Raw genomic sequence first — 26,376 nt, 5'->3', positions numbered from 1 at the left:
TCAAGAACCTAGATTATATTAAAATCTAGACCCGTTGAAGAACCCGTCTCAAGAACCCAGATTACAAAGGAGGAACGCCACAAAGGTTGTGATTTACCTTTGATAAGTTCAAGAGTTCAATCAAGAACAAGAGGAGAAAACTCAACTCACAAATAAAATTCAATATTGTCTGATCTTCAAATGAGGCTACAAGGAGTATTTAAACTAAACCTAATTAAAACCCTAGCCAAAATAAAGCCCCATTTTACCCAAAATGCCCCTGATGAACAGTGTCATGCTACAGTACCGCAGCTACAGTACGGCTACAGTAACGCTACAGTACCTCTTACAACCCTAATTCCTAAAAGTAACTTTCCAAGTAAGCCCTTGGCCAAAATACAAGGCCTTCTTGAAAACTCTAGTTCATTGAAAATAAGACGTGTGGGCCAGACATCTTCAATCCCACTTATTCTAAACTAATAAAATAAATCATTTAACCAATTTTGAAGTCTCAAATAACAATAGGCCCTATCTCTAAGCCATGGCTTCCACAGCTTGAATCAAGTGGATCAAGGCTGGTTCTCCTTCTTTCAAGCCCATCTTGAGTGTTGGGCTCTTGCTAGCTTCATCCCAAGTGGATTGCACCAATCCGTGCATTGCTTCCTTGATCTTCTTGGTCCTTGATCTTGTAATTGGCCCATCTAGAATTTACAAATGATCTTTAAGACTAGGCCCACCTTGGTTCCCATCATTCCCCCTCTCCTCAAAAGGATTCGACCTCGAATCTCCACCTGGATCAAAAGGAAAAATGTTCGTAATATTGAAAATAGCAAAAACTTGATACTTACTTGAAAGATCTACTTCATGTGTATTTTCATGAATTTTCTCAAGAAATTGAAAATGTTCATCCAAGCTACTCATATCATCAACAAGCAAAGCCATCAAAGGTAAAGGAGTAAGTGGATTAAAACCATAAACAACCTCAAATGGAGAATAAGAAATAGTAGTATGCAAGGTTTTATATGCACACTCTAATAAGGGCAAATGATACTCCCGCAAATGTCCATGTAGCAATTCAATGAATGGCAAATGATACTCCCACAAACGTTCATGAAACACATCTGAAGTTTTTCTTACACCACTCCAATTATATGCAAACTCAAGGAATGGCAAGTAATACTTCCACAAATGTTCATGCAACACGTTAATGAATGACAAATGATACTTCCACAAACGTTCATGCAATACATAAGTGAATGGAAAATGATACTCCCACAAATGTTCATGCAACATATTGAAAGTCTTCTTTACACCAAAGTTACCCAACAAACCACCATGTCTATCACACACAAGCAACTTAAGCATAAAACTAGTTGGCACATAAAATCTATTCTCTCTAAACAAGTACCAATCTAATTTATAGAACTTACCAAACGATGCTTTTTCACATGTTCTGTACACACTAGCAAAGTCATCATCATTAGCATGCAATTCCTTATTATATTCATGTCTCAACAATTTTGCATCTAAAATGAAGATAAGGACGTACCTTCTTGCTAAAGCATCAACCACAAAATTTTCCATACCTTGTGTGTATTTGAATACATGAGAAAAAGTCTCAACACAGTCCTCTCGCTTAGCATGCATTATAGTCAACGACTTACCTTGTCCCTTCAAGTGTGAAAAAGACTCATGTTCTTCAAAGGAAGGTCGGTTAGGAATTGTCGCACCTGGCACAAAATCAATGTAGTACTCTATCTCCCTAATATGTGGCAATCCACTAAACACACCTCTAGGAAACAAGACCTCATATCCCTGCAACAAAAAGACAATAACACTAGGCAAAGACACGTCAAGTTCGTTAGTATTAAGACTCGCCTTAGCATAAAAACTCACATTTCTTTTTGTTTTTCTCTCACTTTCTTCACTCTCTCTTTTCTTTCCACAATTCTTTTCTTTTTCACTCTCTTTTTGCTTTTCACTCTCTTTTTTTCTGTCACTCTCCTTTCCTTCATCTCTTTTTGAACTCTCGACCTGACAACTGTTTTTCAACTCATTCTCTCTTTCTCGTGAGGTTTCAACCTCACCTTCATCTTTTATCTCTCTCATTTTACTCTCTCTCTCGTTTTCGGTCTCACTATTTCTTTTTTTCTCAATCTCACTTTCACTCTTGCTTTTTAGCTCAATCTCCTTTTCACTTTTTCTTTTTTGATCACACTCATTTTCACTCTTTCTTTTTTGAGAAACCTCACTTTTCAGTTTCAAATGGTCCCCATGGACTTGTGTTGGAGTTAAAGGAGCAAGTTTGATTGTTTTTCCATCCTTTTCAAAACTGTACATGTTCCTTAACCCATCATGGATCACCTTCCTATCATACTCCCATGGCTTCCCCAACAAAATATGACCAGCACGCATAGGCACTACATCACAAAGGACCATATCCTGGTATTTTCCAATTGAAAAAGTAACTAGCACTTGCTTATTGACCCTAACCTCCCCACAATCACTCGACCACTGCAACATGTATGGTCTAGGGTGTTTTAAGGTAGGTAAATTCAATTTCTCAACTAAAGTAGTGCTAGTCAAATTAATACAACTCCACAAATCAATGATCATACTACATACCTTGTTGTTGATGTGGCATCTAGTATGAAAAATGTTCTCGCTCTGCTTCTCTGTATCATCCATCTTAATTTATATATTGAGAGCATGCCTGGCAACAAGAGACTCACCATACCCTTCATTCTTACAGTTTTGTTCAATACAGGGTTCACTCCTCCTCCTATCTCTCATGCCTTGTAAATTTCTAATTACCACTTCTTGATGATCCATCCTATCCCTCACTTCACCTAACACCAAGTTCAGCCGCTCAAATTGTTGTTGCATGGATTGCAACATAAATGATGAGTTATCTACCATCCCCTTTGGTGAAGATCCACTCCGATGAGACATTGTAAAGTGCTGCACAAATGAATGTTAGTGGAAAAACCTCACACACTCCCTTACGTGTTTACGCTCAAATAATGGCATTCCACTCGTGTTTCACTCGTAATTGGCTTTTCCCCGATAATAGTCTCACACTCTCTTGCCTTTTACCTCAATAGTTTTCCCGCTCAAGTTCTTTAAGAACTAGTTGAACTAAATCAAGATAATACAACCTTGTATTATTCCAACCAGTAATATAGATCCAAGAAAAAAGAAACAAGGAAGGAATAATACGACACGGGACTCAAGGAATTTATATGAGGGAAAGAGTAATTATAGAACAAGATACTAAGTACAAATATGTATTCAGCCCCTTTGACGATAAAACTCAATCAACAAATGTTTTTCTTTATCTTTGTTGTAACTATGTAGCAACCTTTAAATATGCTACCTCTCCTTATCTTCTTCTCCTTCTTCTTCTTCTTCTTTTTTTTTTTTTTTTTTTTTTTTTTCGAATTTTTTTTTCTTTTCTTTTTTTTTTCCTTTCTTTTCTTTTCTTTTCTTTTCTTTTCCCTTCCTTTCTTTTCTTTTCTTTTCTTTTTTTCTACTTCAATCACAAACAGAAATACTCAATTGTAAAAATCAAACAATTGAATTGAAGCACACAAGAATTGACAACGAAATAGAAGAGAATCAATGGAACGACATTCCAAGCAATTGACAAACTCAGATATGCATTAAACCCTAGAATTTTGAAACCCTAGGTGATGCAAATTTCAGCCAAACCCAAAACCCTTAGAATTTTGGCAGCCTACTTTTCGTTTCTGCAATTCTTTTTTTCTTTTTTTTTGTAATCAATCCTAGAACAATGAAGCCCTAGAATTAAATATGCAAGAAATAAAAGATAGAATAAGACCTGATTGGAAACCTGGCTCTGATACCAAATGATATGAACTCGCGGGAATGAATTCCCTTGAACCCACAATCAATCTGAAAAATCCCCAAGAAAGCCAAAAATCAAGTCAAGGATGGAGAATCTAGACCCGATGAGAACCCGTTTCAAGAACCTAGATTATATTAAAATCTAGACCCGTTGAAGAACCCGTCTCAAGAACCCAGATTACAAAGGAGGAACGCCACAAAGGTTGTGATTTACCTTTGATAAGTTCAAGAGTTCAATCAAGAACAAGAGGAGAAAACTCAACTCACAAATAAAATTCAATATTGTCTGATCTTCAAATGAGGCTACAAGGAGTATTTAAACTAAACCTCATTAAAACCCTAGCCAAAATAAAGCCCCCTTTTACCCAAAATGCCCCTGATGAACAGTGTCACGCTACAGTACCGCGGCTACTGTACGGCTACAGTAACGCTACAGTACCTCTTAAAACCCTAATTCCTAAAAGTAACTTTCTAAGTAAGCCCTTGGCCAAAATACAAGGCCTTCTTGAAAACTCTAGTTCATTGAAAATAAGACGTGTGGGCCAGACATCTTCAATCCCACTTATTCTAAACTAATAAAATAAATCATTTAACCAAATTTGAAGTCTCAAATAACAATAGGCCCTATCTCTAAGCCATGGCTTCCACAGCTTGAATCAAGTGGATCAAGGCTGGTTCTCCTTCTTTCAAGCCCATCTTGAGTGTTGGGCTCTTGCTAGCTTCATCCCAAGTGGATTGCACCAATCCGTGCATTGCTTCCTTGATCTTCTTGGTCCTTGATCTTGTAATTGGCCCATCTAGAATTTACAAATGATCTTTAAGACTAGGCCCACCTTGGTTCCTATCAGAAAGGGATGGTAGATAACTCATCCTTTGTGTTGCAATCTATGCAACAACAGTTTGAGCGGTTGAATTTGGTGCTGGGTGAAGTGAGGGATAGGATAGATCATCAAGATGCAGTAATTACAAATCTACAGGGCATGAGAGATAGGGGCGAAGTTAGTCTAGTGTTGAAAATAGGTATGAGAAAGAAGAGTATGGTGATTCTCTTGTTACTACGCTTGCACTCAATACACAAATTAAGATGGATGATATAGAGCAGTAGAGCGAGAACATTTTTCATACTAGATGCCACATCAAGAATAAGGTATGTGGTATGATTATTAATTTGAGGAGTTGCATTAATTTGGCTAGCATTACTTTGGTTGAGATATTGAATTTACCTACCTTGAAACACCCTAGACCATACATGTTGCAATTGGTTGAGTGATTGTGGGGAGGATAGGGTAAATAAGAAAGTGCTAGTTTCCTTTTCAACACCCTAGACCATACCAGGATATGGTCCTTTGGGATGTAGTGTCTATGCATGCTAGTCATATTTTGTTGGGGAAGCCATGGTAGTTTGATAGGAAGGTGATTCACCATGGTTTAAGGAACATGTACAGTTTTGAAAACGATGGAAAAATAATCAAACTTGCTCCTTTAACTCCAACACAGGTCCATGGGGACCAATTGAAACTCAAAAGTGAAGTTTCTAAAAAAAGAAAGAGTAAAAATGAGAGTGATCAAAAAAGAAAAAGTGAAAAATGGATTGAGCTAAAAATCAAGAGTGAAGGCGAGATTGAGAAAAAAGAAATAGTGAGGCCGAAAAGGACAATGAGAGAAGAATGAAAGAGAAAAAATATGAGCGTCAGGCTAAGACCTCAAGAAAAAGAGAAAATGAGTTGAAAAATGATTGTGAGGTTGAGAGTACAAAAAAAGATGAAGAAAAAGAGAGTGACAGAAACAAAGAGAGTGAAAAGAAAAAAAAGTATGAAATGGAAAAAGAGAGTGTGATGGGAACCAAGTTGCGCCTACTGTTAAAGATCATTTGCAAATTCCAGATGGGCCAATTACAAGATCAAGGGCTAAGAAGATCAAGGAAGCAATGCACGGATTGGTGCAATACACTTGGGATGAAGCTAGTAAGAGCCCAACACTCAAGATGGGCTTGAAAGAAGGAGAACCAGCTTTGATCCACTTGATTCAAGCTCTGGAAGACATGACTTAGAGATAGGGCCTATTGTTATTGGAGACTTCAAATTTCGTTAAATGATTTATTTTATTAGTTTAGAAAAAGTGGGCTTGACGATGTTTTGCCCACACGTCTTATTTTCAATGAACTAGGGTTTTCAAGAAGGCCTTGTATTTTGGCCAAGGGCTAATTTGGAAAGTTACTTTTTAGGAATTAAGGTTCCAAGAGGTACTGTAGCGTTACTGTAGCCGTACAGTAGCCGCAACTGTAGCGTGACACTGTTTATCAGGGCATTTTAGGTAAAAAGGGGCTTTATTTTGGCTAATGTTTTAATTAGGTTTAGTTTAAATACTCCTTGTAACCTCATTTGAAGGTTAGACAATATTGAATGTTATTTGTGAGTTGAGATTTTTCCTCCTGTTCTTGATTGAACTCTTGAACTTATCAAAGGTAAATCACAACCTTTATGGCGTTCGTCCTTTGTAATCTAGGTTCTTAAGACGGGTTCTTCAACGGGTCTTGATTTTGATATAATCTAGGTTCTTGAAACGAGTTCTCATCGGGTCTAGGTTTTTCCATCCATTGACTTGAATTTGGCTTTCTTGGGGAGTTTTCAAATTAATTGTGGGTTCAAGGGATTTCATTTCCGCGGGTTCATATCAGAGTGAAAAACAAAAAGAGAGTGGATAGAAAAAATAGAGTGAAGAAAGTAAGAGAAAAACAAAGAGAAAAATGAGTTTTTATGCTAAGACAAGTCTTAATACTAACAAACTTGACGTATCTTTGCCTAGTATTGTTGTCTCGTTGTTGCAGGGATATGAGGTCATGATTCCTAGCGGCGTGTTTTGTGTATTGCCACCTACTAGGGAGATAAAGCACTTCATTGATTTTGTGCCAGTGCGACAATTCCTAACCGACCTTTCCTTGAAGAACATGAGTTTTTTACACACTTGAAGGGACAAGGTATGTCGTGGACTATAATGCATGCTATGTGGGAGGACTGTGTTAAGACTTTTCCTCAGGTATTCAAATACACACAAGGTATGGAAAATTTTGTGGTTGATGCTTTAGCAAGAAGGTACGTCTTTATCTTCATTTTAGATGCAAAATTGTTGAGACTTGAATATAATAAGATGACTTTGCTAGTGTGTATGGAACATGTCAAAAAGCATCGTTTGGTAAGTTCTATAAATTAGATTGGTACTTGTTAAGAGAGAATAGATTTTGTGTGCCAACTAGTTTTATGCTTAAATTGCTTGTGTGTGATAGACATGGTGGTTTGTTGGGTAACTTTGGTGTAAGGAAGACTTTCAATATGTTGCATGAACGTTTGTGGGAGTATCATTTGCCATTCACTGACGTATTGCATGAACGTTTGTGGAAGTATCGTTTGTCATTCAGTAACGTGTGGAAGTATTACTTGCCATTCATTGAGTTTGCTTATAATTGGAGTGGTGTAAGAAAAACTTTAGGTGTGTTTCATGAACATTTGTGAGAGTATCGTTTGCCATTCGTTGAATTGCTACATGAACATTTGCGGGAGTATCATTTGCCCTTATTAGAGTGTGCATATAAAACCTTGCATACTACTATTTCTTATTCTCCATTTGAGGTTGTTTATGGTTTTAATCCACTTACTCTTTTACCTTTGATGGCTTTGCTTGTTGATGATAGGAATAGCTTGGATGAATATTTTCAATTTCTTGAGAAAATTAATGAAAATATATATGAAGTAGATATTTCAAGTATGTATCATGTTTTTGCTATTTTCAATGTTACTAACATTTTTCCTTTTGATCCAGGTGGAGATTCGAGGTCGAATCCTTTTGAGGAGAGGGGGAATGATGGGAACCAAGGTGGGCCTAGTCTTAAAGATCATTTGCAAATTCCAGATCGGCCAATTACAAGATCAAAAGCCATGAAGATTAAGGAGGCAATGCACGGATTGATGCAATCCACTTGGGACGAGTTTAGCAAGAGCCCAACATTCAATATGGGGTTGAAAGAAGGAGAACCAGCTTTGATCCACTTGATTAAAGTTGTGGAAGACATGACTTAGAGATAGGACCTATTGTTATTGGAGACTTCAAATTTGGTTAAATGATTTATTTTATTAGTTTAGAATAAGTGGGCTTGAAGATGCCTGGCCCACATGTCTTATTTTTAATGAACTAGGGTTTTTAAGAAGGCTTTGTATTTTGGCCAAGGGCTTATTTGGAAAGTTACTTTTTAGGAATTATGGTTTCAAAAGGTACTATTGCCTCATTTGAAGGTTAGAGAATATTGAATGTTATTTGTGAGTTGAGTTTTCTCCTCTTGTTCTTGATTGAACTCTTGAACTTATCAACGGTAAATCACAACCTTTGTGGTGTTCCCCCTTTGTAATCTAGGTTCTTCAGATGGGTTCTTCAATGGGTCTATATTTTGATATAATCTAGGTTCTTGAAACGAGTTCTGATCGGGTCTAGATTTTCCATCCATTGACTTTGAATTTGGCTTTCTTGGAGAGTTTTCAAATTGATTGTGGGTTCAAGGGATTTCATTCCCACGGGTTCATATCAGTGGTGATTGCCAAGAGGAAAACAGACCAATATTTTAACAAAAGAGTAAAGCACATGGCTTTTAAGGTAGGAGAGCTAGTCATGAAGAAAACTGGGTTAACCTCTCAAGAAAGGGGAAACTTGGACCAAAGTTTAAAGGATCGTACGTAGTTATAGCTTGCCACAGATCGGGAGGTTACTGACTGAAAGATGCCAAAGGAAAGGAACTACAACGACCATGGAACACAAAGCCCCTCAAGAAATATTTTGCTTAAAAGGCTCTCTTGTAAGAATGCCCTGCAAATTCAACAAAATTGCTTTATATGCCATGACTCCCCTTTGTGTTATACTTCTTTGCTGGTGAAGTCCTCGCTACGACATGAACATTGCATATGCCACCTAGCATGATCAAGCACATCGTCTGTCTGCTTATCTAAGCCAATGCTCTATGCTCACACTCGTGAAAAAAGGAGGGAACATCTCTCCTAAGTGTCAAATCGCTCCTCGCCACCCAACGCAATCAAGCAAATCTCTTGCTTGGTTAATTAAGCCGATGCTGCATGCTCGCACCCTATAAACAAAAGGGGGAACGTATTTCCTAAGTGTCCCATTTCTCTTAGCCACCCAAAACGGTTGCACACATCTCCTGATTGGTACTTAAGTAGATGCTCAACGCTCATATTGGACAAACAAATGAGGGAATAGCTATCCTAAGTGTCCTATCTCTCCTTGTCACCCAGTGCGATCGAGCACATCTCCCGCCTGGTTACTTAAGTTGACACTCCACGTTCTGATATGAACCCGCGGGAATGAATTCCCTTGAACCCACAATCAATTTGAAAACTCCCCAAGAAAGCCAAAAATCAAGTCAAGGATGGAGAATCTAGACCCGATGAGAACCCGTTTCAAGAACCTAGATTATATTAAAATCTAGACCCGTTGAAGAACCCGTCTCAAGAACCCAGATTACAAAGGAGGAACGCCACAAAGGTTGTGATTTACCTTTGATAAGTTCAAGAGTTCAATCAAGAACAAGAGGAGAAAACTCAACTCACAAATAAAATTCAATATTGTCTAGCCTTCAAATGAGGCTACAATGAGTATTTAAACTAAACCTAATTAAAACCCTAGCCAAAATAAAGCCCCTTTTTACCCAAAATGCCCCTGATGAACAGTGTCGTGCTACAGTACCCGCGGCTACAGTACGGCTACAGTAACGCTACAGTACCTCTTAAAACCCTAATTCATAAAAAGTAACTTTCCAAATAAGCCCTTGGCCAAAATACAAGGCCTTCTTGAAAACCCTAGTTCATTGAAAATAAGACGTGTGGGTCAGGCATCTTCAAGCCCACTTTTTCTAAACTAATAAAATAAATCATTTAACCAAATTTGAAGTCTCCAATAACAATAGGCCCTATCTCTAAATCATGTCTTCCACAGCTCGAATCAAGTGGATCAAAGCTGGTTCTCCTTCTTTCAAGCCCATCTTGAGTGTTGGGCTCTTGCTAGCTTAATCCCAAGTGGATTGCACCAATCCGTGCATTGCTTCCTTGATCTTCTTGGCCCTTGATCTTGTAATTGGCCCATCTGGAATTTGCAAATGATCATTAAGACTAGGCCCACCTTGGTTCCCATCACGTTCGTACTTGACAAACAAAGGAGGGGACACCTCTGCTAAGTGTCGTATCTATTCTCGCCACCTAGCATGGTCGAGCACATCTAACAAAGGAAGGAAACACCTCTCCTAAGTATCTCATCTCTCCATGCCAGCCAGCACGGTTGAGCACATATCCCACATGGTACTTAAGCCAATGCTCTGCGTTCACACCCAATGAACAAAGGAGGGAACACCTCTCCTAATTGTCCCATCTCTCCTCGCCACACAGCATTATCAAGGACATCTCCTGCCTGGTTACTTAAGTCATTGCTTCATGCTCGCAGCCGATGAACAAAGGAGGGAACACCTCTCCTGAGTGTCCCATCTCTCCTTACTAGCAAACGTGGTCGAGCACATGTGAGACCCAAGCCCGTAGCCAGTGAGCGAAGCCCAGCCCTTCTAAACAAATTACGGCGACGTTTGGTAAGCATCCCTTCCATCAGTTTTTCCTTCTTGATTTTTCCTCTAGTCAGTTTTTCTTCCTCACACATTTCTGTCTCCCACGAAATCTCACTTTCCCAACTTCCTTCTATTTCGTTGCTTAATCATTTTCAGTTTCCTCGCACATAACAAAAAATCTGCATCCTCTCTCTCGCTCTCCTACGATTTTAGTGTGGCTGATTTTTGCTGGAATTTTTCAATTTGGTGCCGCTGATCACTTCATGCGCTAGTAAGTTCAGTCTCTCTCTCCCTGTCATTTAACACTTAGACTCTCAACTACAACCCCTCACAACCGACCCTCTCTCTCTCATCACTTGCAGATTTTTGGTACTACATTTCCGTGGGTCCCTGAAGTTTTGTAACTGTCGAAGCCCATCCCTGGAGACACTATCGATTGCCAATAGGCCATTCTCGTTCTCTGTTTCTCTTGCACACACACATTCACTCCAAGTTAAATGGATACTTGGCGTTGAGTAGTGGTTGTTTTTGTAATATTCGGGTTTTCTATGACCGTTGGAGTGAAGGTTAAATTATTTGGAAGCACATTATTGCTGTTTTGGTTGAGTTGTTGGTGGGTTGGAGTTAGGGGCCATTGAAGTGGGGTTGATATATTGATTATTTGAGTTAGACGTTGGCTTTGGTGGGTGTATATGTCAATATTAAAATTGGTATATTGTATTTTGGGTTGAAGTGTGGGTTGTCCAAATTATTATATGGTTGTTTGAGTTGAGTTATTTTGTTGAAATATGGTTTGGAATTATGGGTTTTAATTTGTTGATCGAAGTTGTATTGTTAGTCATTAACACTTAGTGTGTAATATTTTTTTTATGAATAGGTGACGAGACTAATAGGGGTCGAATTCAAGGCATAGATAATATGCTACAGGAGTCAAGTAAGCGAGGTTCCTATGCTAGGCTATACACGAGCTGTTTAGACTGAGGTTGACTTTCTGGAAATTTTGCACGTTTTGTTATGAAATGAGAACTTGGAAAAAATACCATCGGACGTTTATTTGCATTACTCATGAAATCAATATGAAAAAGAGAAAATGTTTCTAACATGCATTCTGTAAACATGAGTTTTATTTTGTATGCTGTCTCTGAAATGTGAAAAAGAGCAATATTGAAAATCTGAAAATTTGGGCATTGATTTGAAAGATGCTCTGACTTTTGTTTTCAGTATGTGAGAATGATCTGAATATGTTTTGGTACTCTGTTTTGTTGTATGACATCTGAAAACCTTAGGCATGGAGTATTGATTTTGTATCTGACTTTGTCTCTGCTCTGCTCTGTTATGCTTTGCTATGCTCTGCTCTATTTGGGTTGGTACCAACTTCTCTATCTCTAAGTGCAACAACTTTGGAAACAAAGTGGTTTTATGTAGTCTTTCATGTGTGCACACTCGGGACACCGAGAAGAATAAGGGAAAGATTTCGCCTCTATCTCTGCCAAATTTGGTAACCAGGGTTAGCACAACCCTTCCACAGGGGTGAAACATGGTCTCTACTCTGTGAGATGCTCTGTTTAGATGTGATGATGATGCTTAGGTTAAGAAGTGGCATCATGTGAGGAAATGTGTGTGTTGGCTGAAACCTAGGGACTAGGTTTTTGCCCCATCCCAAAGCAATTCTTCCACTTCTCAATCATTTCACTCTTCTAGTAAGTCATGAATAAGTGACACTTGGCATTTCCCCCTTGAAACTGAAACTCCATCTTCTTGGTGGGATGTGCCCTTACCTTTTGAACTCCCCTAGGTGCCACTTCTCCATGGGATCCTTTTGGAACTCAATCTTGACAAGTGGCATGCAAGCATGAGTGGTTTGGTGAGGGTGCATTGGCCGAGTGAAATCCTTGGCCTTCCCAATGTGTCTCATCATTTCCTTCCTCTAGAAGCCCTCTAGGTTGGTGACAAGTGTCAATTCAAGTCCTTCTCTCAAACAAGGTCTTCTCCATGTGTGACAAGTGGCAGGAGGTAGGTGAGCATCCCTTGATAGGCATGTGCAACTTTTGGGTTACCCAAACCCTAAAGTCTCTCACCCCCTTTTCCCATATCACATCTAGGTTCATTGCACCTAGTGTAGGACACAAGTAGAATACATCTGGCACTATGTGATGAGTTCGGAGTGTGCCCTAAGGTCCACTTGGGTTTCCAAACCCTAAACCTATGTGATGGCTGAAATCTATGGGTCTTGTGGGCTTAGATGCCTAATGTATCAGGTCCACAGTTCCTCAGTATCCTCTACCATCTTGCTTGGCCCAACAACCATATACATAGCTTGATAACAAATTATGAACAAAGACTTGGCTAGGTCCGAGTTATTGCACATCCCAAGTAACCAGGAGGGAGATGTGCTGTAAAGTCTTGTACCCGGATGGGTCAGAGAATTACTGCCTGTCACTTATAAACATATCTCCCAACACATCTAAGATCTCTAAAGATTTCATAAACAGTAAACAATCTCATATTTTCCAAATTAACACATTATAAACTCCACAAAGTCATCACTGCAATAATAATAAACCAAGGGGTTCACAATCTCCCAGTAGTCACAACATATTAAACTGAAAAATCCTTAAGTCCTACTAAACCAAATACATAATTAAATCTAAATGACATCAGAAATCCTTCTTTTAACAGTAGTACCCTAGGGTACTCGACACCCTCTCCTCAACTTAGCCATGCTCACATTTCCTATTCATGGTCCTTAGTTGGAAACAACTCCGTAAGCAGAGCATATATGCTTGGTACTTTGCAAACATGAGCATTTACAAAGTAGAGTATGCAGAACAAAATATTTTCCAGAGTTATCATGCAGAAAATAACATGTTTTCAAACATAACAGAGCGATTGTTTTAAGACACATAAATCCTAGAGTACTTTTGGCATAACACACTCGTCAAAATCCTAGAGAGAGAACCATGGGGAAGAGAAAAAGTTTGCTTGGGAAATGACACACACGCCCATTGAGGATTCTAGAAGAATCTTGAGTAAGAAGAAGAGAGAGCGTCGACTAGGGCAAGGAATTGTACATGCCAGCACCCACCTAGGCCCACCTTGGTTCCTATCATTCCCCCTCTCCTCAAAAGGATTCGACCTCGAATCTTCACCTACATCAAAAGGAGAAAGATCAGAAACATTGAAAGTTGCAGAAACTTTATACTCACCTGGAAGATCCACTTTATATGCATTGTCATTAATTTTCTCAAGAATTTGGAAAGGTCCATCTCCTCGAGGATGTAACTTAGTCCTTCTATGGGCTGGGAATCTTTCTTTGCGCATGTGAACCCAAACCCAATCTCCTGGTTCAAAGATGACACGCCTTCGTCCTTTATTGGCTTGGGACGCAACCCTTTCATTCTTTTGGGCAATTTGAAGCCGTACCCTCTCATGAAGTGACTTCACTAACTCCGCCTTCTTTTGTCCATCCAAACTACTCCTGTCATCAACAGGTAAAGGCATCAAATCCAAAGGAGTAAGTGGATTAAATTCATAAACAATTTCGAAAGGAGAGTATGAAGTAGTAGTATGCATCGTCCTATTATATGCAAACTCTATAAATGGCAAACAATCCTCCCAAGTTTTTAAATTCTTATGAACAACAGTGCGTAAAAGTTGAGTTAAAGTCCTATTAACTACTTCAGTCTGACCATCAGTCTGCGGATGACAAGTAGTGGAAAATAAGAGCTTAGTACCCAATTTCCCCCACAACACCTTCCAAAAATAGCTAAGGAATTTAACATCCCTATCAGAAACAATACTCTTAGGTACACCATGGAGTCGCACTATCTCCCGGAAAAACAAGTCAGCTATGTTGGTTGCATCATCTGTTTTATGGCATGGAATGAAATGTGCCATCTTACTGAATCTATCCACAACCACAAAAATAGAATCTCTACCCCTTTTGGTCCTAGGCAGCCCCAAAACAAAGTCCATAGATATGTCTACCCATGGCTCACTAGGAACGGGTAAGGGTGTATACAACCCATGTGGCAAAACCTTAGATTTGGCCTTTCTACATGTAATGCACCTTCCACAAATACGGTTAACATCTCTCTTCATCTTAGGCCAAAAGAAATTGTTCATGCAAAATGTCTAAAGTTTTCTTGACACCAAAGTGTCCCATTAATCCCCCACCATGTGCCTCACGCACCAATAACTCACGCATAGAACAATTTGGCAGACAAAGTTTGCTTTCTTTAAACAAATAACCATCATGCTTGTAAAACTTACCAAATGCCGCCTTATCACATGCCACATAAACATTAGAAAAATCAGCGTCATCGGCATACATGTCTTTCACATATTCAAACCCAAGCATTTTAGCACTCATAGAAGTAAGAAGTACATACCTCCGGGATAGAGCATTAGCAACAATGTTCTCCTTACCTTGCTTGTAACGGATGACATAGGGAAATGTCTCAATGTATTCCATCCATCTAGCATGCCTTTTATTCAACTTACCTTGACCCTTGAGATGCTTCAATGATTCATGATCGGTGTGGATCACAAATTCCCTTGGCCATAGGTAGTGCTGCCAAGTCTCTAATGCACGAACAAGAGCGTAAAGCTCTTTGTCATATGTAGGGTAGTTCAGGGATGCCCCACTTAACTTTTCACTGAAGAAGGCTATGGGACGCCTATCTTGCATCAAAACGGCTCCAATCCCAATTCCTGAGGCATCACATTCAATCTCAAAAGCTTTGTTAAAATCAGGTAATGCTAACACAGGTGCAGAGCACAACCTTTCTTTAATAGTGGCAAAAGCATTCTCTTGATTAGCCCCCCAATGAAACCCAACATTCTTTTTAATTACCTCAGTGAGTGGTGCAGTAATGGTGCTGAAGTCTTTAACAAAACGCCGATAAAAGCTTGCTAAGCCATGAAAGCTTCTTACCTCAGTGATACTTTTTGGCGTTGGCCACTCCTTGATGGCCTTGACTTTCTCTTCATCCACCTCAATGCCCTTCGTACTAACAACATAACCAAGAAAAACAACTTTTTCCATGCAAAAGGCACATTTCTTGAAATTAGCATACAACTTTTCACATCTCAACACATCAAACACATATCTCAAATAGTCAATATGTTCATTTATGTTCTTGCTGTAGACTAAGCTATCATCAAAGTACACAACCACAAACTTACCTATGAATGCACGTAGGACATGGTTCATTAATCTCATGAAAGTACTGGGCGCATTGTAAGTCCAAATGGCATAACCAACCATTCATAAAGCCCATATTTAGTCTTAAAAGCAGTTTTCCATTCATCACCCTCTTTCATTCTAATTTGATGGTACCCACTTTTAAGATCAATTTTACTGAAAATACATGAGCCATGCAATTCATCAAGCATATCATCCAATCTAGGAATGGGATGGCGATACTTTACCGTGATATTGTTGACCGCCCTGCAATCAATGCACATCCTCCACGTCCCATCCCTCTTTGGCACTAGTAGCACTGGTACAGCACAAGGGCTCATGCTCTCCCTCACGTACCCCCTGCTCATCAAATCCTCAACTTGCCTCTGAAGCTCCTTTGTCTCCTTTGGATTACTCCTATAGGCTGGTCGGTTTGGAATAGCAGCCCCGGGCACAAAATCAATCTGGTGCTCAATGCCTCTAATGGGTGGCAACTCATTTGGCATCTCATCCGGGAATACATCCTCAAACTCCTGCAACAAAGAAACAGCCAAACTAGGAAGAAACTGGTTAGTTTCATCAAGAGTAAGATAAGACTCTTTATAGACAAGAAAAATCATAGGGCGATCTGAGAAGAAAGCCCACTTAACCTCACTCTCTCTTGCATAGAAACTCACTTTTGCCTTTTCTTTTCTCTCAGAAGACTCTCTTTCTTTTTTCTCTAGTGGCTCTACTCTTTTTTCTTTACTCTCAGCCACCTCTCTACTTTCTTTTTCACTATTTCTTTTATGCTCTTTTTCACTCTCACTCTTTCTTTTTTGCTCAATCTCTTTTTCACTCTTCCTTTTTTGATCACTCTCATTTTCACTTTTTCTCTTCTGATCACTCTCATTTTCACTTTTTCTTTTTTGAGCCACCTCACTTTTCAATTTCAATTGGTCCTCATAGACCTGGCTTGGAGTTAAAGGAGCAAGCTTAATTGTTTTGCCCTCCTTTTCAAAGCTGTACATGTTCTTGAACCCATCATGTGTCACCCTCCTATCATACTGCCATGGCCTCCCCAACAAAATATGGCCCGCATGCATAGGCACAACATCACAAAGCACCTCATCCTGATACTTCCCAATAGAAAAAGTAACTAACACTTGTTTATCCACCCTAACCTCTCCACAATCATTCAACCACTGCAATTTGTTTGGTCTTGAGTGTTTTAAGGTTGGTAAATTCAATTTCTCAACCAAAGTAGTGCTAGCCACATTAGTACAACTCCCTCCATCAATGATCATACTACATACCTTATTGTTGACATGGCATCTAGTATGGAAAATGTTCTCTCTCTGTTGCTCTGCATCATCCACCTTAATGTGTGCATTAAGAGCACGCCTGGCAACAAGAGACTCACCTGTCACAGGGTATACCACTCCATCATCATCACTAGCATCATCCAACTCGGGCACCTCATCACTATCATCCTCACTCTCAGTCATCACCTCTCCATTGTCACGCATAATCATCACCCTCCTATTTGGACATTGAGAAGCAATGTGCCCTGAACCCAAACACTTAAAATATTTGATATCTCTATTCCGTGAAGGTTGGGATTCTACCTTGGGTTTGTTGCTAGTTCCCTCATCTTTTCCCTTAGGTGGTTCGGTCTTTCTCTTTGCTTCACCTGGATCATTCCTATCCCATTTTGATTTCCAAGTAGTGCTAGAAACCAAAGTGTACCTTGCTGTCCCTTTTCTCTTTAATTGTCTCTCCACCTTCATAGCCATGTGCACCATGTCCTCTATCTCCACATAATGTTGTAATTCAATTACATTGGCTATGTCCCTATTTAACCCACTCAAAAATCTAGCCATGGTGGCCTCTCGGTCCTCTTCTACATTAGCCCGAATCATCGCCACCTCCATCTCCTTATGGTAATCCTCTACACTCCTAGACCCCTGTATAAGATTTTGTAATTTCTGGTAAAGGTCTCTATAGTAATGGCTAGGAACAAATCTCCGCCTCATGAGAGCTTTCAACTCTCCACATGTCTCTATAGGCCTCTCATAATTCCTCCTCCTATTGGTCACTAATTGATCCCACCAAATAATAGCATAATCAGTGAATTCAATTACCGCCAACTTCACTTTCTTCTCCTCAGAGTAATTATGGCAATCAAACACCAACTCTATTTTTTTCTCCCACTCTCGATAAACCTCAGGGTCAGTTCTACCTTGGAAAGGTGGTATTTTCATTTTGATGTTACCAAGGTCTCCGTCTACACCATCCCGACCCCTTAGATTCCCCTCAAATCCTCTTTCATGCCTAACTCTTCTATTTCTACCCGACCCAACGTCAGATGCTAAGTCTTCCACATCCTCACCATCTCCTTCATTCTCATACTGATTTTCAACTCTATGCTCACGTCGCCTCCTGTCCCTCCCACCTTGTAGATTTCTAATCGCTGCTTCTTGATGATCCATCCTATCCCTCACTTCACCCAACACCAAGTTCAACAGCTCAAACTGTTGTTGCATGGCTTGCAACACAAAGGATGAGTTATCTGCTCTCCCCCTTGGTGATGCGCTACTCCGATGAGACATTATCAGGCGCTACACAAAAGAATGTTAGTGGGAAAAAAAAAATAAAATAAACCTCACACACTCCCTCACGTGTTTACACTCGAATAATGACACTCCACTCGTGTTTCACTCTTAATTGGCTTTTTTCGATAATAGTCTCACACTCACTTGCCTTTTACCTCAAGAGTTTTCCCACTCCAGTTCTTTAAGAACTAATTGACTCAATCAAGACAAAGCAACTTTGTTTTATCCCAACTAGTAATTAGGTCCAAGAAACAAGAACAAGAGAAACACGGAAAGAATGAAAAAAAAATGGCACGTGAATCAAGAAAATTATACGAATGAAACAGTTAACAATAAGACAAGATACCAACTAGAATCACCCCCTTTGATGATAAGGCTCAAGAAAAAAATCCTCGAATTTTTTTTTTTTTTTCCTTTCTTTTCTTTTCTTTTCTTTTCCTTTTCCTTTCACCAACAGATTTGATCACAAACAAGAATAAGCAGTTGAGAAAACCCTAACAATAACTCAGAAACCCATGGGCAAGTGATATACGGCAGCCCCTAGAACAAGAGATTTCAGCCAACACAAACCCTAGAACAATGATTTTCAGCAACCCTAACAATAGTGAAGAAGTCTGCTAACCACCACTATTTTTTTTTTTTTGTAATCAATCCTAGAACAATGAAGCCCTAGAATTAAATATGCAAGAAATAAAAGATAGAATAAGACCTGATTGGAAACCTTGCTCTGAATACCAAATGATATGAACCCGTGGGAATGAATTCCCTTGAACCCACAATCAATTTGAAAACTCCCCAAGAAAGCCAAAAATCAAGTCAAGGATGGAGAATCTAGACCCGATGAGAACCCGTTTCAAGAACCTAGATTATATTAAAATCTAGACCCGTTGAAGAACCCGTCTCAAGAACCCTGATTACAAAGGAGGAACGCCACAAAGGTTGTGATTTACCTTTGATAAGTTCAAGAGTTCAATCAAGAACAAGAGGAGAAAACTCAACTCACAAATAAAATTCAATATTGTCTGCCCCCACAAATGAGGCTACAAAGAGTTTTTAAATCCAAACCTAATCAAAACCCTAGCCAAAATAAAGCCCCTTTTTCCCAAAATTACCCTTGATGAACAGTACCATCTACAGTACCCGCGGCTACAGTAACCCCAACAATAAATTGATGAAACCCTAGTTCCTAAAATGTAACTTTCCAAATAAGCCCTTGGCCAAAATACAAGGCCTTCCCAAAAACATAGTTCATAAGAAATAAGACATGTGAGCCAAGCATTTTCAATCCCACTTATTCTAAACTAGTAAAATAAATCATTTAACCAAATTAGAAGCCTCCAATAACAATAGGCCGCATCTCTAAGTCATGTCTTCCTCAGCATGAATAAAGTGGATCAAAGCTGGTTCTTCTTCTTTCAGACCCATCTTCAGTGTTGGGCTCTTGCTGGCTTCATCCCAAGTGGATTGCACCAATCCTTGCATTGCTTCCTTGATCTTCTTGGCCCTTGATCTTGTAATTGGCCCATCTGTAACTTGCAAAGGATCTTTAAGAGTAGGCCCACCTTGGTTCCTATCATTACCCTAAAGGTTTTCTTGGGGTGATGAGAGGATTTTCGGCAACCATACACACACACACCCCACTTGCCAAATGTCAAGCATGCACACGTGTAGTTGTCCAAGATTGATTTAGGGTTTCAGTTTGACCTTTTTACTACCAAGTTCAATGAACCTAGACACATGGAGGATGGCATAGATGAAGGTGAAGAGATACTTTGCCAAGATGCCAAGTGGCATCCATGCACCAAGACCTTTGGTTTTCCAAGGAGGCAAAAGATGCCTATAAGTAGGGGGAGCCGAAAATGGGTAGTCCTTTGGTCATTTTTTGATTTTTCCTTGTGTTATGCGGCTACACATTCCACTATTTTCTCTCCACCCAAACAGCACACGCACCTACCTTCTTTCTCCAACCACCATTTCAAGCACACCAAGGATTACCAAGGCCATCCAAGGGGGAAGAGCACATGTGTGTGTGTCTCCTACACACACACATACAGCCAAAAGAGAGAAACATGAATAGGGTTTCAGACTTCATGAATTTTCACATACACATGCGAACACAAAAACATTCAGGAGGGCTAGGGTTTTTCTTCAAGAGGGAGAGAGAGACCCGAACCACCACTTGCCTTAAGCAAGTGAATATGAAACTTTGAGAAGGAAGGAGACTCTCAATCACTAGATTTAGATAAGCTAAGGTTTATTTCTCCATTAAATTTCAGATTTGAGAGTGAAGTCCGAATGTTAAGGAGCCCTTCTTGCCGTGGGAATGAGTTTCTTGAGCTAAGTACACGAGACACACTCACATTAAGAGATTAGGGTTTCGGAAGACTATGTCTAATGAATTTCAAAATGCATTTTTAGCTTGCTATTTGTAATCAATGGATTTTTATAAGTAGACCTTCAACCTACTCTTGGATAATATGTGTATAAGATGTGTGAACTTGCATTTGCTTAACATTGGGTTGGATGAAATCTCTTATCATGTTATATACTCAGTTTTACCTAAATATGTGTTGCCATATTGATCCTTGGTTGAATGAAAACTCTTGTAAAATCATGCCTTGTATTCGGATCTTTATGATTATGTTGCTATGTTGCTTGATGAAATTATACATAACATGTTAGATGTTATAAGTCCATGTTGCTATTGTAAAATCATGCTTCCAAGTACTATATGTTTCGGCCAAGCATAGTGAATGAGGTTGTGAATTTGTTTTACCTTTTGTTAACCGTTGAATGCCATTGTTCGTATGTGTAAATCACGTATTTGCATGTTCTAATATTTTCAAGCCATAACGTGGGATTTAGATTGTTTGTATGTGATATGAACCCGCGGGAATGAAATCCCTTGAACCCACAATCAATTTGAAAACCCCACAAGAAAGTCAAATTCAAGTCAATGGATGGAAAAACCTAGAACCGATGAGAACTCGTTTCAAGAACCTAGATTATATCAAAATCTAGACTCGTTGAAGAACCCGTCTCAAAAACCTAGATTACAAAGGAGGAACGCCACAAAGGTTGTGATTTACCTTTGATAAGCAGAAGAGTTCAATCAAGAACAAGAGGAGAAACCTCAACTCACAAATAACATTCAATATTGTCTAACCTTCAAATCAGCCTACAAGGAGTATTTAAACTAACCTAATTAAAACCCTAGCCAAAATAAAGCCCATTTTTACCCAAAATGCCCTGATGAACAGTGTCTCGCTACAGTACCCCCGCGGCTACAGTACGGCTACAGTAACACTACAGTACCTCTTGAAACCCTAATTTCTAAAGAGTAACTTTCCAAATAACCCCTTGGCCAAAATACAAGGCCTTCTTGAAAACCGTAGTTCATTGAAAATAAGACGTGTGGGCCAGGCATCTTCAAGCCCACTTATTCTAAACTAATAAAATAAATCATTTAACCAAATTTGAAGTCTCCAATAACAATAGGCCCTATCTCTAAGTCATGTCTTCCACAGCTTGAATCAAGTGGTTCAAAGCTGGTTCTCCTTCTTTCAAGCCCATCTTGAGTGTTGGGCTCTTGCTAGCTTCATCCCAAGTGGATTGCGCCAATCCGTGCATTGCTTCCTTGATCTTCTTGGCCCTTGATCTTGTAATTGGCCCATCTGGAATTTGCAAATGATCTTTAAGAGTAGGCCCAACTTGGTTTCCATCATTCCCCCTCTCCTCAAAAGGATTCGACCTCGAATCTTTACCTACATCAAAAATAGAAAGATCAGAAACATTGAAAGTAGCAGAAACATTATACTCACCTGGAAGATCCACTTTATATGCGTTTTCATTAATTTTCTCAACAACTTGGAAAGGTCCATCTCCTCGAGGATGCAACTTCGTCCTTCTTTGGGCTGGGAATCTTTCTTTGCGCATGTGAACCCAAACCCAATCTCCCGGTTCATGGTCCGATTATATGCAAACTCTATAAATGGCAGACAATCCTCCCAAGTTTTTAAATTCTTCTGAACAACAGTGCGTAAAAGCTGAGTTAAAGTCCTATTAACTACTTCAGTCTGACCATCAGTCTGTGGATGACAAGTAGTGGAAAATAAGAGCTTAGTACCCAATTTCCCCCACAACACCTTCCAAAAGTAGCTAAGGAATTTAACATCCCTATCAGAAACAATACTCCTAGGTACACCATGGAGTCGCTCTCCAAAAAACAAGTCAGCTATGTTTGTGGCATCATCTGTTTTATCGCATGGAATAAAATGTGCCATCTTACTAAATCTATCCACAACCACAAAAATAGAATCTCTACCCCTTTTTGTCCTAGGCAGCCCCAAAACAAAGTCCATAGATATGTCTACCTATGGCTCGCTAGGAACCGGTAAGGGAAGGGTGTATACAACCCATGTGGCAAAACCTTAGATTTGGCCTTTCTACATGTAATGCACCTTCCACAAATATGATTAACATCTCTCTTCATCTTAGGCCAAAAGAAATGTTCATCTTAGGGTTTTAAGAGGTACTGTAGCGTTACTGTAGCGTGACACTGTTCATCAGGGGCATTTTGGGTAAAAAGGGGCTTTACTTTGGCTAGGGTTTTAATTAGGTTTAGGTTAAATACTCCTTGTAGCCTCATTTGAAGGTTAGACAATATTGAATGCTATTTGTGAGTTGAGGTTTTTCCTCTTGTTCTTGATTGAACTCTTGAACTTATCAAAGGTAAATCACAACCTTTGTGGCGTTCCTCCTTTGTAATCTAGGTTCTTGAGACGGGTTCTTCAACTGGTCTAGATTTGGATATAATCTAGGTTCTTGAAACGAGTTGATAGGAACCAAGGTGGGCCTACTCTTAAAGATCCTTTGCAAGTTCCAGATGGGCCAATTACAAGATCAAGGGCCAAGAAGATCAAGGAAGCAATGCAAGGATTGGTGCAATCCACTTGGGATGAAGCCAGCAAGAGCCCAACACTGAAGATGGGTCTTAAAGAAGAAGAACCAGCTTTGATCCACTTTATTCATACGGCCTATTGTTATTGGAGGCTTCTAATTTGGTTAAATGATTTATTTTACTAGTTTAGAATAAGTGGGATTGAAAATGCTTGGCTCACATGTCTTATTTCTTATGAACTATGTTTTTGGGAAGGCCTTGTATTTTGGCCAAGGCTTATTTGGAAAGTTACATTTTAGGAACTAGGGTTTCATCAATTTATTGTTGGGGTTACTGTAGCCGCGGGTACTGTAGCCGTACTGTTCATCAAGGGTAATTTTGGGAAAAATGGGCTTTATTTTGGCTAGGGTTTTGATTAGGTTTGGGTTTAAAAACTCTTTGTAGCCTCATTTGAGGGATTAGACAATATTGAATTTTATTTGTGAGTTGAGTTTTCTCCTCTTGTTCTTGATTGAACTCTTGAACTTATCAAAGGTAAATCACAACCTTTGTGGCGTTCCTCCTTTGTAATCTGGGTTCTTGAGACGGGTTCTTCAACGGGTCTAGATTTTAATATAATCTAGGTTCTTGAAATGGGTTCTCATCGGGTCTAGATTCTCCATCCTTGACTTGATTTTTGGCTTTCTTGGAGAGTTTTCAAATTGATTGTGGGTTCAAGGGAATTCATTCCCACGGGTTCATATCACGAGTTGTCATCGGGTCTAGGTTTTTCCATCCAGTGACTTGAATTTGGCTTTCTTGGGGAGTTTTCAATTTGATTGCGGGTTCAAGGGATTTCATTCCCGCGGGTTCGTATCATTTGGTGTCAGAGCCAGGTTTCCAATCAGGTCTGATTCTATCTTTTATTTCTTGCTTATTTCATTCTAGGGTTTCATTGCTCTAGGATTGATTACAAAAAAAAAAAAAAAGAAAAAATAGTGGCTGTCGTATTTCTTCACTATCGTTAGGGTTTTTGAATCTCATTGTTTTAGGGTTTGTGTTGGCTAAAATCTCTTGCTCTAGGAGCTGCCATATATAGCACTTGTGTTTGGGTTTTTGAGTTATTGATAGGGTTTTCTTAATTTCTTATTCTTGATTGTGATCAAACCAGTTGGTGGAAAAAAAAAAAAAACAAACAGAAAAGAGGAAAAAAAGAACAAAAAAGAGAAAGAAGAAAACTGAAATTTCTCTTGAGCCTTATCATCAAAGGGGCTGCATACATTATTCTAGTTGGTATCTTGTCTTATAGTTACTGTTTCATTCGTATAATTTCTTAGATTCACGTGTCATTTTTTTTATTCCTTCCGTCTTACTATTGTTCTTGTTTCTTGGACCTAATTACTAGTTGGGATAAAACATGGTTGCTTTGTCTTGATTGAGTTCAATTAATTCTTAAAGAACTTGAGTGGGAAAACTCTTGAGGTAAAAGGCAAGAGAGTGTGAGACTATTATCGGAAAAAAGCCAATTAAGAGTGAAACACGAGTGGAGTGCCATTATTCGAGTGTAAACACGTAAGGGAAGTGTGTGAGGTTTACTTTTTTGCCACTAACATTCTTTTGTGCAGCACCTTAAAATGTCTGAGCGGAGTAGCGCATCACCAAGGAGGAGGACAGATAACTCATTCTATGTGTTGCAAGCCATGCAACAACAGTTTGAGCGGTTGAACTTTGTGTTAGGTGAAGTGAGAGATAGGATAGATCATCAAGAAGCAGCGATTAGAAATTTGCAAGGTGGGAGAGATAGGAGGTGACGTGAGCATAGAGTTGAAAATGAGTATGAGAATAAGGGAGATGGTGAGGATGAGGAAGACTTAGCATATGAAGTTGGGTCGGGTAGACATGGAAGAGTTAGGCGTGAAAGACGACTTGAGGGGAATCTAAGGGGTAGGGATGGTGTAGATAGAGACCTTGGGAGCATCAAAATGAAAATACCATCTTTGCAAGGTAGAGCTGACCCTGAGGTTTATCTAGAGTGGGAGAAAAAAATAGAGTTGGTTTTTGATTGCAATAATTACTCTGAGGAGAAGAAAGTGAAGTTGGCGGTAATTGAGTTCACTGATTATGCTATTATTTGGTGGGATCAATTAGTGACCAATAGGAGGAGGAATTATGAGAGGCCAGTAGAGACATGGGGAGAGTTGAAAGCTCTCATGAGGCAGAGATTTGTACCTAGCCATTACTATAGAGACCTTTACCAGAAATTACAAAATCTTACACAGTGGTCTAGGAGTGTGGAGGATTACCATAAGGAGATGGAGGTGGCAAAGATTCGGGCTAATGTAGAGGAGGACCAAGAGGCCACCATGGCTAGATTTTTGAGTGGTTTGAATAGGGACATAGCCAATGTAATTGAATTGCAGCATTATGTAGAGATAGAAGACATGGTACACATGGCAATGAAGGTGGAGAGGTAATTAAAGAGAAAAGGGACAGCAAGGTACACTTCGGGTTCTAGCACTACTTGGAAATCAAAGTGGGATAGGAATGATAGAGCTGAAGCAAAAAGAAAGACCGAACCACCTAGGAGAAAAGATGAGGGAACTAGCAACAAACCCAAGGTAGAATCTCAACCTTCACGGAATAGAGATATTAAATGTTTTAACTGTTTGGGTTCAGGGCACACATTAAGGTAGATGATATAGAGCACACATTAAGATAGATGATATAAAGCAACAGAGAGAGAACATTTTCCATACTAGATGCCATGTCAACAATAAGATATGTAGTATGATCATTGATGGGGGAGTTGTACTAATGTGGCTAGCACTACTTTGGTTGAGAAATTGAATTTACCAACCTTAAAACACTCTAGACCATACAAATTGCAGTGGTTGAATGATTGTGGAGAGGTTAGGGTGGACAAACAAGTGTTAGTTACTTTTTCTATTGGAAAGTATCAGGATGAGGTGCTTTGTGATGTTGTGCCTATGCATGCTGGCCATATTTTGTTGGGGAGGCCGTGGCAGTATGATAGGAGGGTGACACATGATGGGTTCAAGAACATGTACAGCTTTGAGAAGGAGGGCAAAACAATCAAGCTTGCACCTTTAACTCCAAGTCAGGTCTATGAGGACCAACTGAAATTGAAAAGTGAGGTTACTCAAAAGAGAAAGAGAGAAATTGAGAGTGATCAAAAGAGAAAAAGTGAAAATGAGAGTGATCAAAAAAGAAATAGTGAAAAAGTGATTGAGCAAAAAAGAAA

The sequence above is a fragment of the Juglans microcarpa x Juglans regia genome, chromosome 2S, assembly GCF_004785595.1.
Source record: "Juglans microcarpa x Juglans regia isolate MS1-56 chromosome 2S, Jm3101_v1.0, whole genome shotgun sequence".
In the NCBI taxonomy this organism is placed as follows: Eukaryota; Viridiplantae; Streptophyta; class Magnoliopsida; order Fagales; family Juglandaceae; genus Juglans; species Juglans microcarpa x Juglans regia.
The sequence above is the reverse complement of the archived record's forward strand: the minus strand, read 5'-3'. Positions refer to the sequence as shown.